We start from the raw sequence: 12,809 nt of genomic DNA on the forward strand, positions 1-12,809 counted from the left end.
GTAATATAACTTTAAATTCTTAAGTATCTAGGGACGAAACAATTATGCGTGGGCGGAGAACTTATCCTGCTATCCGTTAGAATTATTTGCATGTTTCGTTTGTTAAAAGCAAGTGCTGGTTTGTTAATTTTCCGGCTTACTCATTTGACCTTCCACGAGCCGGAAAACCTTTGGCCGGAAATGCTCGCCTGCGGCGACGAAGCCCAATGGCGTCCGTCCATAACCGCGGAAACAAGCCCCCAGCCTAGGTGCCGGAAGTCGCTACCAGGAATCCATGAGTTCGCAACGAAAAAAAAATTTCCACCAGAAAACTTAAGCTTACGTCCTAAAGGACGATTTTGAAAATCACAACTTTCATACACGCCTAGGCGGAAACATCCAGCTCTGCGGTTTTAGTCGGAAAAAACATACACGATCTAAAATGAACAAGTAAAGGAGGTAAAAGACTCAAAGAGTGAACCATAAGCTTTATTTCATTGATCATATAACTATTACAGAGTTTGTAACTCGGAAAAAATATGCTAAGTGTAGAAAGGACGTAGCTGTGCGATGTTCCAAGGGCGATCTGTCTCATCGTAGATGTCATCCGAATCCTCACGCTTGCGTTTCCGGTGCCAATTAGCAGGTCTATCCCTCAGCTCACGGAAATCAACAAGGTAGTACGACCCGTTATGAAGCACTTTGCTAACGACGAAGGGTCCTTCCCACGGAGATTGCAGCTTATGGTCTTTCACCTGTCGAAGGCGGAGGACCAGGTCTCCTGCCATGAAGGAGCGATTCCGAACTCGACGACTGTGATAACGTCGGAGCTTCTGCTGATAGATGGCGGAGCGCTGGTCAGCTAAGTTCCGAGCTTCCTCGATCAGGTCCACAGATAGCTGTCTGGCCTCATCAGCTGTTTCTTCATTGTAGGCGGAAACTCGCGGTGAATCGTGGATGATGTCGGAGGGAAGCACGGCTTCGGATCCGTATACCAGGAAAAATGGGGTAAACCCTGTTGATCTGTTAGGGGTAGTTCATAAACTCCACAAAACAGCTTCCAACTCATCAGCCCAAGCTCCAGCTGCTCGTCGCAGCGGTCCTTCAAGGCGCGGTTTAATTCCTGATAATATTAGGCCGTTAGCCCTTTCAACCTGACCGTTGGATTGTGGGTGAGCCACAGATGCAAGGTCCAATCGAATCCCTACTGTCTCACAATAATCCCTCAATTCTCCTTGAGCAAAGTTTGTGCCATTATCTGTGATTATGCTGTGTGGGATGCCGAATCTCATCATGAGGCTGCAGACAAATTTTAGTGCCGTAGCACCATCAGCTTTCCTCACTGGCTTTGCCTCGATCCACTTGCTGAATTTGTCAACAGCGACCAGAAGGTATTCAAAACCGCCAGGAGATGATCTTTTTAACTTACCAACCATATCGAGCCCCCAGACCGCGAATGGCCAGGTGATAGGTATGGTCTTCAGCTCTTGAGCTGGAGCGTTTGGTTGAGTAGCATAGTACTGACAACCTCGGCAGGTCTTGACTATTTTGTCAGCATCTTCTTTAGCTGTGAGCCAGTAAAAATCTAACCGAAAAGCTTTTGCAACGAGTGACCTGGGGGCGGCATGATGCCCGCAATCCCCTGCGTGGATCTCTCTGAGGATTTCAATGCCATCTTGATTGGAGATGCATTTGAGAAATACCCCTGTTGTACTTCGTTTGTAGAGCTGTCCATCAACAACTGTGTAGGATCTTGCTCGTCTGACGATCTGTCGCGCGAGGACCTCGTCCTCTGGCAGCTTCTGATCGATGAGGTAGTCCAGGAAAGGCTGTGTCCAAGCCGGAATGATAGCCATCACTTCCCTAGCCGGAGATACTGCCACCTCTGGGTTTTCCGGGTTAGCGCCCTTAACCGAGGGTATCCGGAGATGCTCCAGGAAAATGCCAGGCGGAATTTGCTTCCTGCCGGATCCGAGCTTGGATAGCATGTCTGCCGCTGTGTTATCGTCTCTCCTGACGTACTTGACTTCGTATCCGAGAAAGCACTTGGTGATCTCATCAACTTCGTCTCTGTAGGCCGCCATGACGGAGTTTCTGGCGTTCCAGGTTCCGGCTACTTGTTGTGCCACCAGGTCGGAATCTCCACAGCATATGATGTGCTTGATCCCAATTTCCTTAGCGATGCGCAGACCGTGTAGTAGAGCCTCGTATTCCGCCATGTTGTTTGTAGCTTCAAGTGGATCTGCAGAACGTCTTGCAGCTTCTTCTCCGGTAGGGGACTTCAGGGTGACTCCGGCTCCTGAGCCTTGATGCTGCTTGGATCCATCGAAGTGCATGACCCATGTTTCTGGTTCCGGCTCCAGACTTGCATCCGGAGCTTCTGTCCAATCTGCGACGAAATCTGCCAAGACTTGGGATTTAACCGCGGTCCTAGGCTTGTAAGCGATGTCGAAGGCGGATAATTCGATGCCCCATTTAGCCGTACGTCATGTTGCGTCAGCGTTGTTGAGAATTGTTGACAGCGGAGCATTGCTCACAACTGTTACTGGGTGCTCTTGGAAGTAGTGTCTCAGCTTCCGGCTGCCTAGGAACACTCCATAAGCTAGCTTCTGAAAGTGAGGGTATCTTTGCTTTGAATCCGTCAGTACCTCGCTAATGTAGTAGACTGGCCTTTGGACGTCATATTCATGACCTTCTTCCTTTCGCTCCACCACGATGACGAGGCTGATCACTTTGTTGGTAGCTGCCAGATAAAGGAGCATTGGCTCTGACTCTGCTGGAGCTGCCAAGATAGGTGGGGAGGTGAGTATTTCCTTCAACCCCCAAAGAGCTGCGTCGGCAGCGTCGTCCCAGACGAATTTGTCTGTTTTCTTCAGCAGCTTGTACAAAGGTAGCGCCTTCTCGCCAAGACGGCTAACAAACCTACTGATTGCTGCGACGCAACCAGTTAGTCGTTGCACATCTTTGAGACAAGTTGGCCGTTTGATGCACAGGATTGCCTTGATTTTTTCCGGGTTAACCTCAATGCCTCTGTGAGAGACTATGAAGCCAAGGAGTTTTCCGGCTGGCACGCCAAAGACGCACTTTAGCGGATTCAACATCATCTTGTACCTACGGAGGTTGTCGAAGGTTTCTGTGAGGTCGCTGATCAAGTCGGATCCTTTCCGGGTCATGACCGCGATGTCGTCGACGTAAGCGTGCACGTTCCGGCCAATTTGGTCCTTCAGGCACCGCTGCATCGTACGTTGGTAGGTGGCACCTGCATTTTTCAAACCAAAAGGCATAGTAACATAGCAGTAAGTACCAAACGGGGTAATGAATGAAGTCGCCTTTTGGTCGGATTCCTTCATCCGGATCTGATGATACCCGGAATACGCATCAAGAAAACACAGAAGTTCCGCCCCCGCCGTCGAATCAATGACTTGGTCAATGCGCGGCAAGGGGAACGGATCCTTCGGGCAATGCTTGTTCAAGCCGGAGTAATCGATGCACATTCTTAGTATTTCAGTGTTCTTTTTGGGTACAAGGACGGGATTTGCGACCCAATCGGTGTGGATAACTTCTATTACAAAACCTGCTTCTAGTAACTTTGCTAGTTCCATTCCTATGGCACGGCGCTTCTTATCTCCAAAGCGTCGCATAGCTTGCTTCACCGGTTTAGCCCCCGGATTTATGTTGAGGTAGTGCTCGGCGAGTTCCCTAGGTACTCCGGACATGTCAGAAGGTTGCCATGCGAAGATATCCATGTTAGCGCGGAGGAACTCGACGAGCGCGTCTTCCTATTTGGGGTCCATGTTGGCTCCGACTGAAACCTGCTTTGAAGGGTCGCCTTTGATGAGGTCGTGCTTCTTGGTTTCTATCGCGGCCTTGAAGGAGGTCTTTTGCTCGGAGATCTGCTTCTTGGTGGTCTGCATCTCAGTCGGATCCACCGCGGCTCTGTAGCCTTTCAGCTCTTCTCCAGATATCACGTACTCTGCGAAGGCGGCTTCGCCTAACTCGCACTCATGAGCCTTTTTGTAGTCTCCGGATACGGTAATCATACCTTTAGGACCCGGAATCTTGAGCTTGTTGTAGATGTAGCACGCTCTTGCGTGGAACTTGTGGTAGGTGGGCCTGCCGAAGATGACGTGGTAGGAGCTCTTGAAGGGCACAACTTCAAACGTGATCTTCTCTTCGCGGAAATTATGAACATCGCCGAAAGCCACGGGAAGTGTGATGCTGCCGAGGGAATTCGCCTTCTTACCCGGAACCACGCCATGAAACTCAGTGTTGCTGTGTTTGAGCTGTTCCTTGGTGAGGTTCATCCGCTCTAGAGTCTCCAGGTACATGATGTTCAGGCTGGCTCCGCCATCCATGAGGCACTTGGAGAAGTCATACCCATCTATGCGGGGACTTACAACCAAGGCGTAGCATTCTTTTGGCACAATTGCGGGGTGATCCTTCCTATCAAATGTGCATGGGATTTCCGACCACCTGACGTACTGCGGCACAGCCGGAACTATGGCGTTCAGGATCCGGGTAGCTGACTTGGAAGCGCGTACTGTTGGGGTCCCGAGGAAAGTGTGGTAAGCCCCCACGCTCTTTTTATCGAATGGGTTGGATTTACCTGCGGATCCAGCCTTGGGATCCGGCGAGTTATCATTCTCATCCATTGCCTCGGAACTATCTTCCTCTTTGTCTTTGTTCTTGCCCTTGCCTCCCTTGCCGCGTGGGCGGTGCTTCCGGGCTCGCTTGTATCCTGCCTCCGGGTCGTTCTTTAGATCATTGACCCACTTGCAGTTGCGGTTGGTGTGAGTGGACTTCCCTGTAACCGGATCCAGGTGGGCCAGGCAGGGCATGTCTCTGTACTCCTCGTAGGTTTGCGGGGCGCGGGATCCGCCAGCTGTGACCTCAGTGGTATGCTGCTGACCCCTGTCGGCTCCGCCTCCACGTCCGCGTCCTCTTCCGCCTCCTGAACCTCCGCGTTGAAACGCCATGGCGACCATCTCGGATCCGCCACTCTTCTGGTCATCAGGGTTCTTGCGCTTATAGCTGCTGCTGTTGCCGTTATCACGGTTCTTCTTTTGTTGATGCAGGGGGATTGCTGTAGCTGCGAGATCACCGCCCGCGTCATCATCGGCGGCAGTATGATCACTGGCAATGGAGATCATTTCATCCAAAGTCAGCTTGGTTGAGTTAGCCAAACGAGTGAGCGTATGCCTCAGCAATCCTCCCCTCTGCAGTCCACCAATGAAAGCGTACATGGCGGTGGTGTGGTCGACGTTTTCGCACTCGTTTCTGCATGCCAACCATCGTGTGAGGTAGTTTCTTGAGGTTTCTCCCTTCTTCTGGATGCAGGCTTGCAGGTCGCTTGCCGTGGCAGGTCTTTTGTAGGTGCCTCTGAAGTGTTTCTCGAAAGCGGTCTTCAGGTCGAACCAGCAAAAGATGGAGTTCTTCTCGAGGTCACCGAGCGTATCCGGGCTGGACCTACAAGGTACAACTGGAGCATGCGGCAGGCGATGTTAGGGGTTCCTCTGGCAAAGGTTACTGCATTATAGTAATCCTCAATCCAGGTATCCGGCCTTTCGGTGCCATCATAATGCTTCAGGTTTCCGGGTAGCTTGAGGTTCATCCTTGGCTTTGGTTCCTCTCGAATCATCCTGCCAAAGCACTTCGGACCAATGTAGTCGATTCTGTATTCGTTAAGGCGATCCCGCGCGTCGCGCGGGCCGTGGCGAGGAGATTGTGAGCGAGAGCGAGATCTCCGGCCATCGCCTCCGCCTCCACCTCCGCCGCCACCGCTAGGTGGTGGTGAGGGAGACCTGCGAGGTGGTCGGTCTGATTTCTTGCTTCCGCCATCTGATTCTCCTCGGCCTTCCCGGTGCTGGCTCCGGCTCCTGTGGCTGCCTTCGCCGTGGCGCTGGCTGCCCTGGTCGTTCCGGCTCCGGCGAGGCTCCGGGTCGCGGCTCCGGCGAGGCTCTGGGTCGCGGCTCCGGCGAGGCTCTGGATCGCGCTCCTCATTCCGACTCCTCCTGGGCTCGGGCTCACGAACATTGTTCTGGTTCCGGCGTGGTTCCGGCGAGCGCTCCCTGTTTCTGTTTCTTGGCAGCACGTTGTCGCGGATAACAATTCCACCATGCCCTGGGGGCCTGGTGTTTCCGGCTGGACTACGGCGGCGAGGGGGTCGCGGGTAACCGTTAGGCGGAGGAGAGGGGTTGCGATATTTGTCTCGTCCAGAGTACATTGCATCCTTTCCCTTTCTTGGATCTGACGATGGCGTCTTTGACGGAACGGGGATCGGATTTGGGTGTTCCCTGATTCTTCTTCTGCGCTCCGAGGATCCGGTGTGTGATTCATCATCGGGATGCCGATCGGCGCGAGCGTCCTTCTGCGTGGTGGATACACAGTTATCCGGATTGGATTCCAACCTGCGCGAAGTATCCGCCTTGCTTTGCTGCATTCTTTGAAGCGACAAGTTTGCGGACGTAGTTGATGTCAACTTCCTCGTCCTTCTTCTTCAACAGCTCCGCAGCTTTTAGCATGTTGTCCTTTGGGGTTTCCAGCGGCTGCTGCTTTGCGGGCGTGGCGAAGTTGATTCTGCGAGGCGGAATTGCTTCTCTAACAATTCGATCGGCCTCCGCCTGCGCATAGGTCATCTTTACTTCCCACTCTTTCGCCATGCTCTTGACTTGCTCGAGTGTGGCAGCAATTTCGCGATCCTGTCTGTCGAATTGGTCCGCCAGACCTGCAGCTTCTTCCCTTTCTTCCCTTAATGCGGCTGCGGCATCAGCGAGCTTCTTGGCTGTGGCCAGCATTTCCTTTCTGGTGGCCTCTAGAGCCTCCGGATCTGCGGCGTCGCCCGGGGTTATAGGTTTGTTAAGAACTGCTCGTGCCACCATCTCTTCAGCTGACAGGAGTTCCTCCGAGGAAGAATCCCTGCGGGGTCGCTCCCGTGACATTGGAGATCCTTGGCGGGATGGCTGAGGGTCGGATTGGCTGGTTGGCTCTTCAGATCCAGTTTGTCCCAGCGCTGCTATGGTTGCGAGAACCTGCTTAGGCTGGGCGGAGTCGACTTCAGGCTGATCGCCGAAACCGTACTCCCCTAGCTTGCGGTTAAACTCGTCAGTATCCATGGAGGGGGTATCTCCGGAAATTGGGCTCAGGTTGCCCAAAATCGACTCTTCAGCCGGAGTTTCGCTTTCTCCGACAGGTTCAGCCTGATCCGGATCCGCGTCGTTTTCCGGTGCCTCTACCTGCTCAGGACCAGCTCCGTCTTCTTGAGGGGCGGTTCCGGCGGTATGGGCCAAGAAGTGTATGAAGTGGCACCTCTGCTTTTCTAACACCTGGGAGACCCAGGCGGATCTGCATTGGTCTTCCACCGTTGTTTCCTGCTCAGGGGGGGATTGGGTGGGCTTTGAAAATTCCAGATCCGAGGCGGAATCTTCCTTGGGAAGCTCCTGCATCTCAGATCGGATCTTCGCGACAGCGTCCAGCTCTGCGGCGGTCGCGTCTGCGTTACTTACCAGTGGGTTTCCGTCGGAATCGACGGTTTCCCCGATGAAGATGTGTATGCCGCCAATTGGGACGATGGAGAGCTTGACGGGGTTTGTCCTAGCCGGAATCCAACACTCATCCGGAGGGACGATCGGCAGATTTCCGGCGTAGAGGACGCGCCCCACAGCGATGGTGTCGTCGTAGCTTCCCATGGCGGAACCCTCCCGGTTCCGGCCTCCGTACGCCACAGCCCCACGGTGGGCGCCAACCGTCGTTGCCTAATCGACGGTACCTCGGAGGAGGGATCCTCACGAGGGGGAGAAGAAGTAGGGGCCATAGGGCGGAGTGCTCTCGGGACGGTGGTACGCGAGTTACCCAGCCTTCGGAACACCCGCACGACGGGGGCCTACTGCTGCTTGTCTGGAATTATCTGGGCGCTTGCGCGTTGTTACAATGAGTTGTGGTTGTGCCTCTAGGGCTCCCGGGATCCGGCTTATATAGGCGCACGGATCTAGGGTTTACATGGAGAGTCCTAGCCGGAATACAAGTTGCCTAACTACGGTACAATGTCTTGCCGTGCACGTCAAGGATCCGCCTTCCTCCAAGTACATGCTGGATCCGGACACTTTATGGGCCTCCACGGATCCGGCCTCCTTCGTAGGTCGGTTAGGATCCGGCTCCTCGTTCCTGGGCTGGACTTCATCCTTCATGATCTACAGCAACTGGGCCGCCCGATGGGCCACATGCCTCACCACCAACTATGGGCCACCCGGGCTTGCCGGATCTAGGCCATGCCGTTGATATACCCATAAAGTATACCCACAACACAACCCGTGCCGAGAATCCCTTTCGTAAGAGAATCTCCTGTAAGAAGTCCCAGCTGACCCTGTCATAGGCCTTCTCAAAATCCAGCTTCAGAAGCAAGCCCTCTTGCTTTCCCACTCGGAGTTCGTGTGCAATCTCGTGGAGGGCCAGAGCACCCTCGTGCAGACATCTCCCTTTGATGAAGGCAGATTGGCTCCGGTCCACTGTCCTATGCGCTAGCGGTGCTAACCTAATCGCGTACGCTTTAGCCACAAATTTGAAGATGACATTAATGAGCGCGATCGGCCTAAACTGTGTGATCCGCTCCGCCCCTATGACCTTGGGGATGAGAGAAATAATCCCAAAGTTCAGCCGGGCAATGTCGACCCTCCCTAGGGCAAAGTCATTCAGCATCTGCAGGATAGGTTCTCTCAGGATTCCCCAGAATCGCTTGAAGAACAGGACCGGAAGCCCGTCCGGCCCCGGCGCAGAGTCAGGTTTCATACTAGCCAGGACCTCGTCGAGCTCCAGAGCGGTGAAAGCGACTTCAACGCCCCAATTTTCCTCGTCCGAAATCTTCTGATCTTCTCCCCAAAGATCGGTGCCAAGGGCAAAGACCCTCTCTTCCCCTTTGGCCCCCATCAAGCCCTGGTAAAACTGGTAGATGTGTTCCATGAGGGCTCGCGGCTCCTCCACCTCGCCCACGTCGGTGATGAGCCGGGGAATAGAACATTTGCGCTTGCGGCCATTCGCGATCGCGCGGAAATAAGCGGTGCACGAGTCACCCTTCAGAGTCCACTGAGTTCTACTCCGTTGGCGCCAGTATTCCTCGTCCAGCCGGTCCAGTGCCACGAGTTGGTCTTCAAGGAAGTAACGGAGGCCCCACCCCTCCTCATCCAAACCGTTGGCATCAGCCACCCGATCCAGCTCTTCCACCTGGCGCAAAAGGTTGGTACGGAAGTCCCTCTTCTCCTTACCCAAATTGGCGCCCCACCCTTTGAGGAATTGCCTCGAGTTCCGCGAGACATATTGCCACGTCTCTACCAAGCATCGGTGCGGACCGTGGTAAAAAATGAAACCGCGGATTTTCTCCCTCATAAAGTCCCCAAACCCCGGCACCCCTAGCCACCAAGTCTGGAAGAAGAACCTCGACTGGCAGATCGGTGCATCTTCGCCGCTGCTCAACAGAAGAGGGGAGTGGTCAGACCCCACCCTTGTGATCGTTGTGAGAGAGCACAGCGGAAACGCCGCCTCCCAAATCGGCGAGACTAGAACCCGATCTAGTACACACTGAGTTGGGCGGAGGCGTTTGTTCGTCCAGGTGTACCGAGCCCCTGCCCATTCCACCTCGCGGAGCGCCATCGTAGCTATGGCCTCATTGAACCGTCTAATCCTGGACCAAGAGACATCAGCGTTGCTCTTGTCAGAAGCAGCGCGGATCAAGTTGAAGTCACCCCCCACCACCACCGGGTAGGGGGCCGCCGCAACGGCCTGAGTGAGTTCCCCCAAGAACTCATCAGAGCGACGATGGTCAGCCGGCCCATAGACCAAGAAGAAGCACCACTTGAGCTTGTTACTACGCTGGTAGATCGAGGCACTAATGAAGAAGTTCCCCTTCTGCCATTGCCCGACCTCGAAGCAATCATCCCGAAAGCCCAAGAGCATGCCCCCGGAGTGCCCCTGTGCGGGGACCCAGCTCCACCCGAACTGGCCCCCACCTCCAGGCTGCGTAGCTCGGCCGCCGAGAAATCCGCCTTAATCGTCTCCTGAAGAGCCACAATGTCAACCCGGTGTTGCCTAAGGTAGGATTTGAGCTGTCCACGCCTCCCCGGCTCCCCAAACCCCCTAATGTTATAGATGAGGGCTCTCATTTTTGAGCCGCCATCGTCACCCCACGCCCCTTGCGCATCATAACCCGGGGACGGCGCACCCGTGCGCGTGCCCGAAGGTCGCCAATAGTCACATTCTCGTCCGACGACACCTGCCCCGTCGCGTCTGAGGCCTTCGGTGTGGTACCCGTACCACCACCTGGATCCGCATCCTCCCTGGATGCCGCGCCCTGGTCCGTGGCTTCCCTAGCCAACCGATCCACCGTCTCCTGTGCCTTGCGTGTCGCAAGCGCAGCAAGAGAAGCCTGGGCCAACTCCTTCGCCCTAATCAGCTGAAGGGCCTCCTGAGGTGAGCCCTTGCCCGGGGCAAAGACAATGGCGCTGTCCAGCAGAACAAACGAAAGAAGCGAATCGGAGAGGGAAGGGAGAAGGGAGAAGTCGGCGTCCGTACCTGTCACCGGCGGAAGCTCCAGGTTCTTCGTCGCCGCCAAGTTCTGCGCCTTCTTCAGCATGGAAGTCGCCGCTGTACCCGTCGTCCTCGCGCTCTTCCGCACCGGCGTCGCCGGCACCGCTGTCTTCTTGGTCGCCTTCGCCGGTCCCTTCCTTGCCACCGGCACCACCTTAGTCCTCTTGCCCTGCACCAGCGAGACCGCCGCCGTCACCTCGCCGTGGAGGTCAAGCGTAGGTCCAGGCCCCTGCCCTGCCGTCACTCCAGACGCCACCACCGAGGCGGCCGGCGCGTCGACCACCATCTCCGACGAGGTCCAGGTCGGGCTCGCCGGCTCGACCGTGGGGCTGCTCCTCAGCCCAGATCCGACCACCTCCGTGATCTGCGACATCGTCTCTCCGGAGGCAAGCGAAACCTCCTCCACCACCGTGGCATTAGGGGTCGGGGGCGGCCCTCCGCCCTCCTTCCCCTGGGCGACCACGTCATCCCCCTCCGCGAGAATGGCAAAGCGGCCCAAACCAGCCAACCTCGGGAAGATCTTGATGTTGGATCCGTACTGATCCGCCACCTTACCCAACTGCGGAGTGCTCCTCGAGCCCCCAATCCCAGCCAGCTGCGTCGAACCCGGGCCGCCACCAATCTTGTCGGAGCCCTTGGCCTTCTCTTTGTCGCTCCCGCGCCTGCGGTGCCGGTTCCAGGCCTCGCCATCGGTGCTCCTCTCCTCCGACTCCTGATCGTCCCCGTCATCATCGTCTCTCGGTGCTAGCGGACGAGGAGGGCCACCCGAGCCTCCCGCACCCGGTGCCCCCAGCTTCGCATGGATCCCCACGGTAAAAGGCTCTCCGTTGACACATAGCTGCACCGTCCCCTTTACCCTCTCCGGATACCTGCACTGGAATCGCATCCTCACCGGCTCCATCTTCCACTTCTTGATGGACAGCTCGTCCACCTCCATCAGACGCCCAACCATCGTCATCGCCGCCATGAGCCTATCCTTGACCATGAGGCTCCCAGGCAGGCCGGTGATCTGCACCCACAGATGGGAAGGACGGACCCGGTCGAGGGCTCACAAACGCCTCTCGGATGTCCACATCGCACTTGCTCAGTGGCAAATAGATCTTGCCGCGCCTGGTACTCATCCTGAGCGTCTCCCTCGACGGAAATCGGACGCAATACTCCGTGTCCGACACCCTCGTCACCTGCCAGTCCCACAGGTCGTCTAGGAAGCTCTTGAGCTCGTCCGAAAGCTGCAGCGCCGTGAGGGGGGCCGAGGTGAAATGGATCACCGCCTCGAACTGCTTGTCCTCCTCCGGAGCTAGAATCGGCTCCACCTCGATGTTGAAGAAGCCACCGCCCGTGATGGCGTGACCGTAGGTCTGCAGCAGCAGCGGCAGGCCACGCGTGGGGCATCCCGCCGAGACGTGACCGGTCTTGCTGCAGAGTATGCAGACCGGGTCGTTGACACAGTCCGCCTGGAAGTGGCCCTCCTGCCCGCAGCGGAAGCACTCGCCGCCCACCGAGCCGGACGCAGACCCGCCGGGAGCCTTGGCCTTTCCCTTGGCCTTCGGCTGGGGAGGCGCTCCCTGCGCCACACCCTTCAGCTTGCCCGGCTGGGCACCACCTCCGCGTGCAGGCCCTTGCTGCTCGCGGCCACGCTGACCCTCTTGTTGCTGGCCCCGCCTGTCCTCACCCTGCCGGCCGCCCTCCCGACGACCGGAGTTGTTATAGTAGGGGCCCTCCTGCCCGTTGCCGTCTTGGTAGCGGCCACCCCCTTGACCCTGCCGGCCCCTGCCGTAGCCTTCGTAGTCGAGGCGCCCGCCACCATCGTCGCGCCCCCCGTAGAAGTCGGAGCGCCCGCCACCGTCCGCGCGCCCTCCACCATCGGAGCGCCCGCCGCCGTCCGAACGGCCCCCAGCGAACCCATCATAGGAGCCGCCCGAGTTGTTGTTGTTGCCGAACCTCCCTCCGTTCGACCCGGAGCCGCGCCCCTGGTTGTCGGAGCGGAAGTCCCTGCCGCCTTGCTCGTCAAATCGCCGCTTCCGGCCATCACCGCCCGCACCGCCGTAGCCTCCGCTTCCACCGCCTCCTCCACCGCTCCCGCCCGCCATCGCCACCACCTCCGCAAAGGATCGTGTAAGAGGGGACGGATCTGGGATTCGGAGAAGCGTGCGAAAGGGAAGAGGGATGCCGCGCCGCACTCGCTCGTTTGGTCTCGCAGGGAACCCTAGAACAGGGTCCTTGCACCCTTTAGGCATCCACAGCCAGCGCCGAAGCTG

The sequence above is a fragment of the Lolium perenne genome, chromosome 6 (genome assembly GCF_019359855.2).
Source record: "Lolium perenne isolate Kyuss_39 chromosome 6, Kyuss_2.0, whole genome shotgun sequence".
NCBI classification, from domain to species: Eukaryota; Viridiplantae; Streptophyta; class Magnoliopsida; order Poales; family Poaceae; genus Lolium; species Lolium perenne.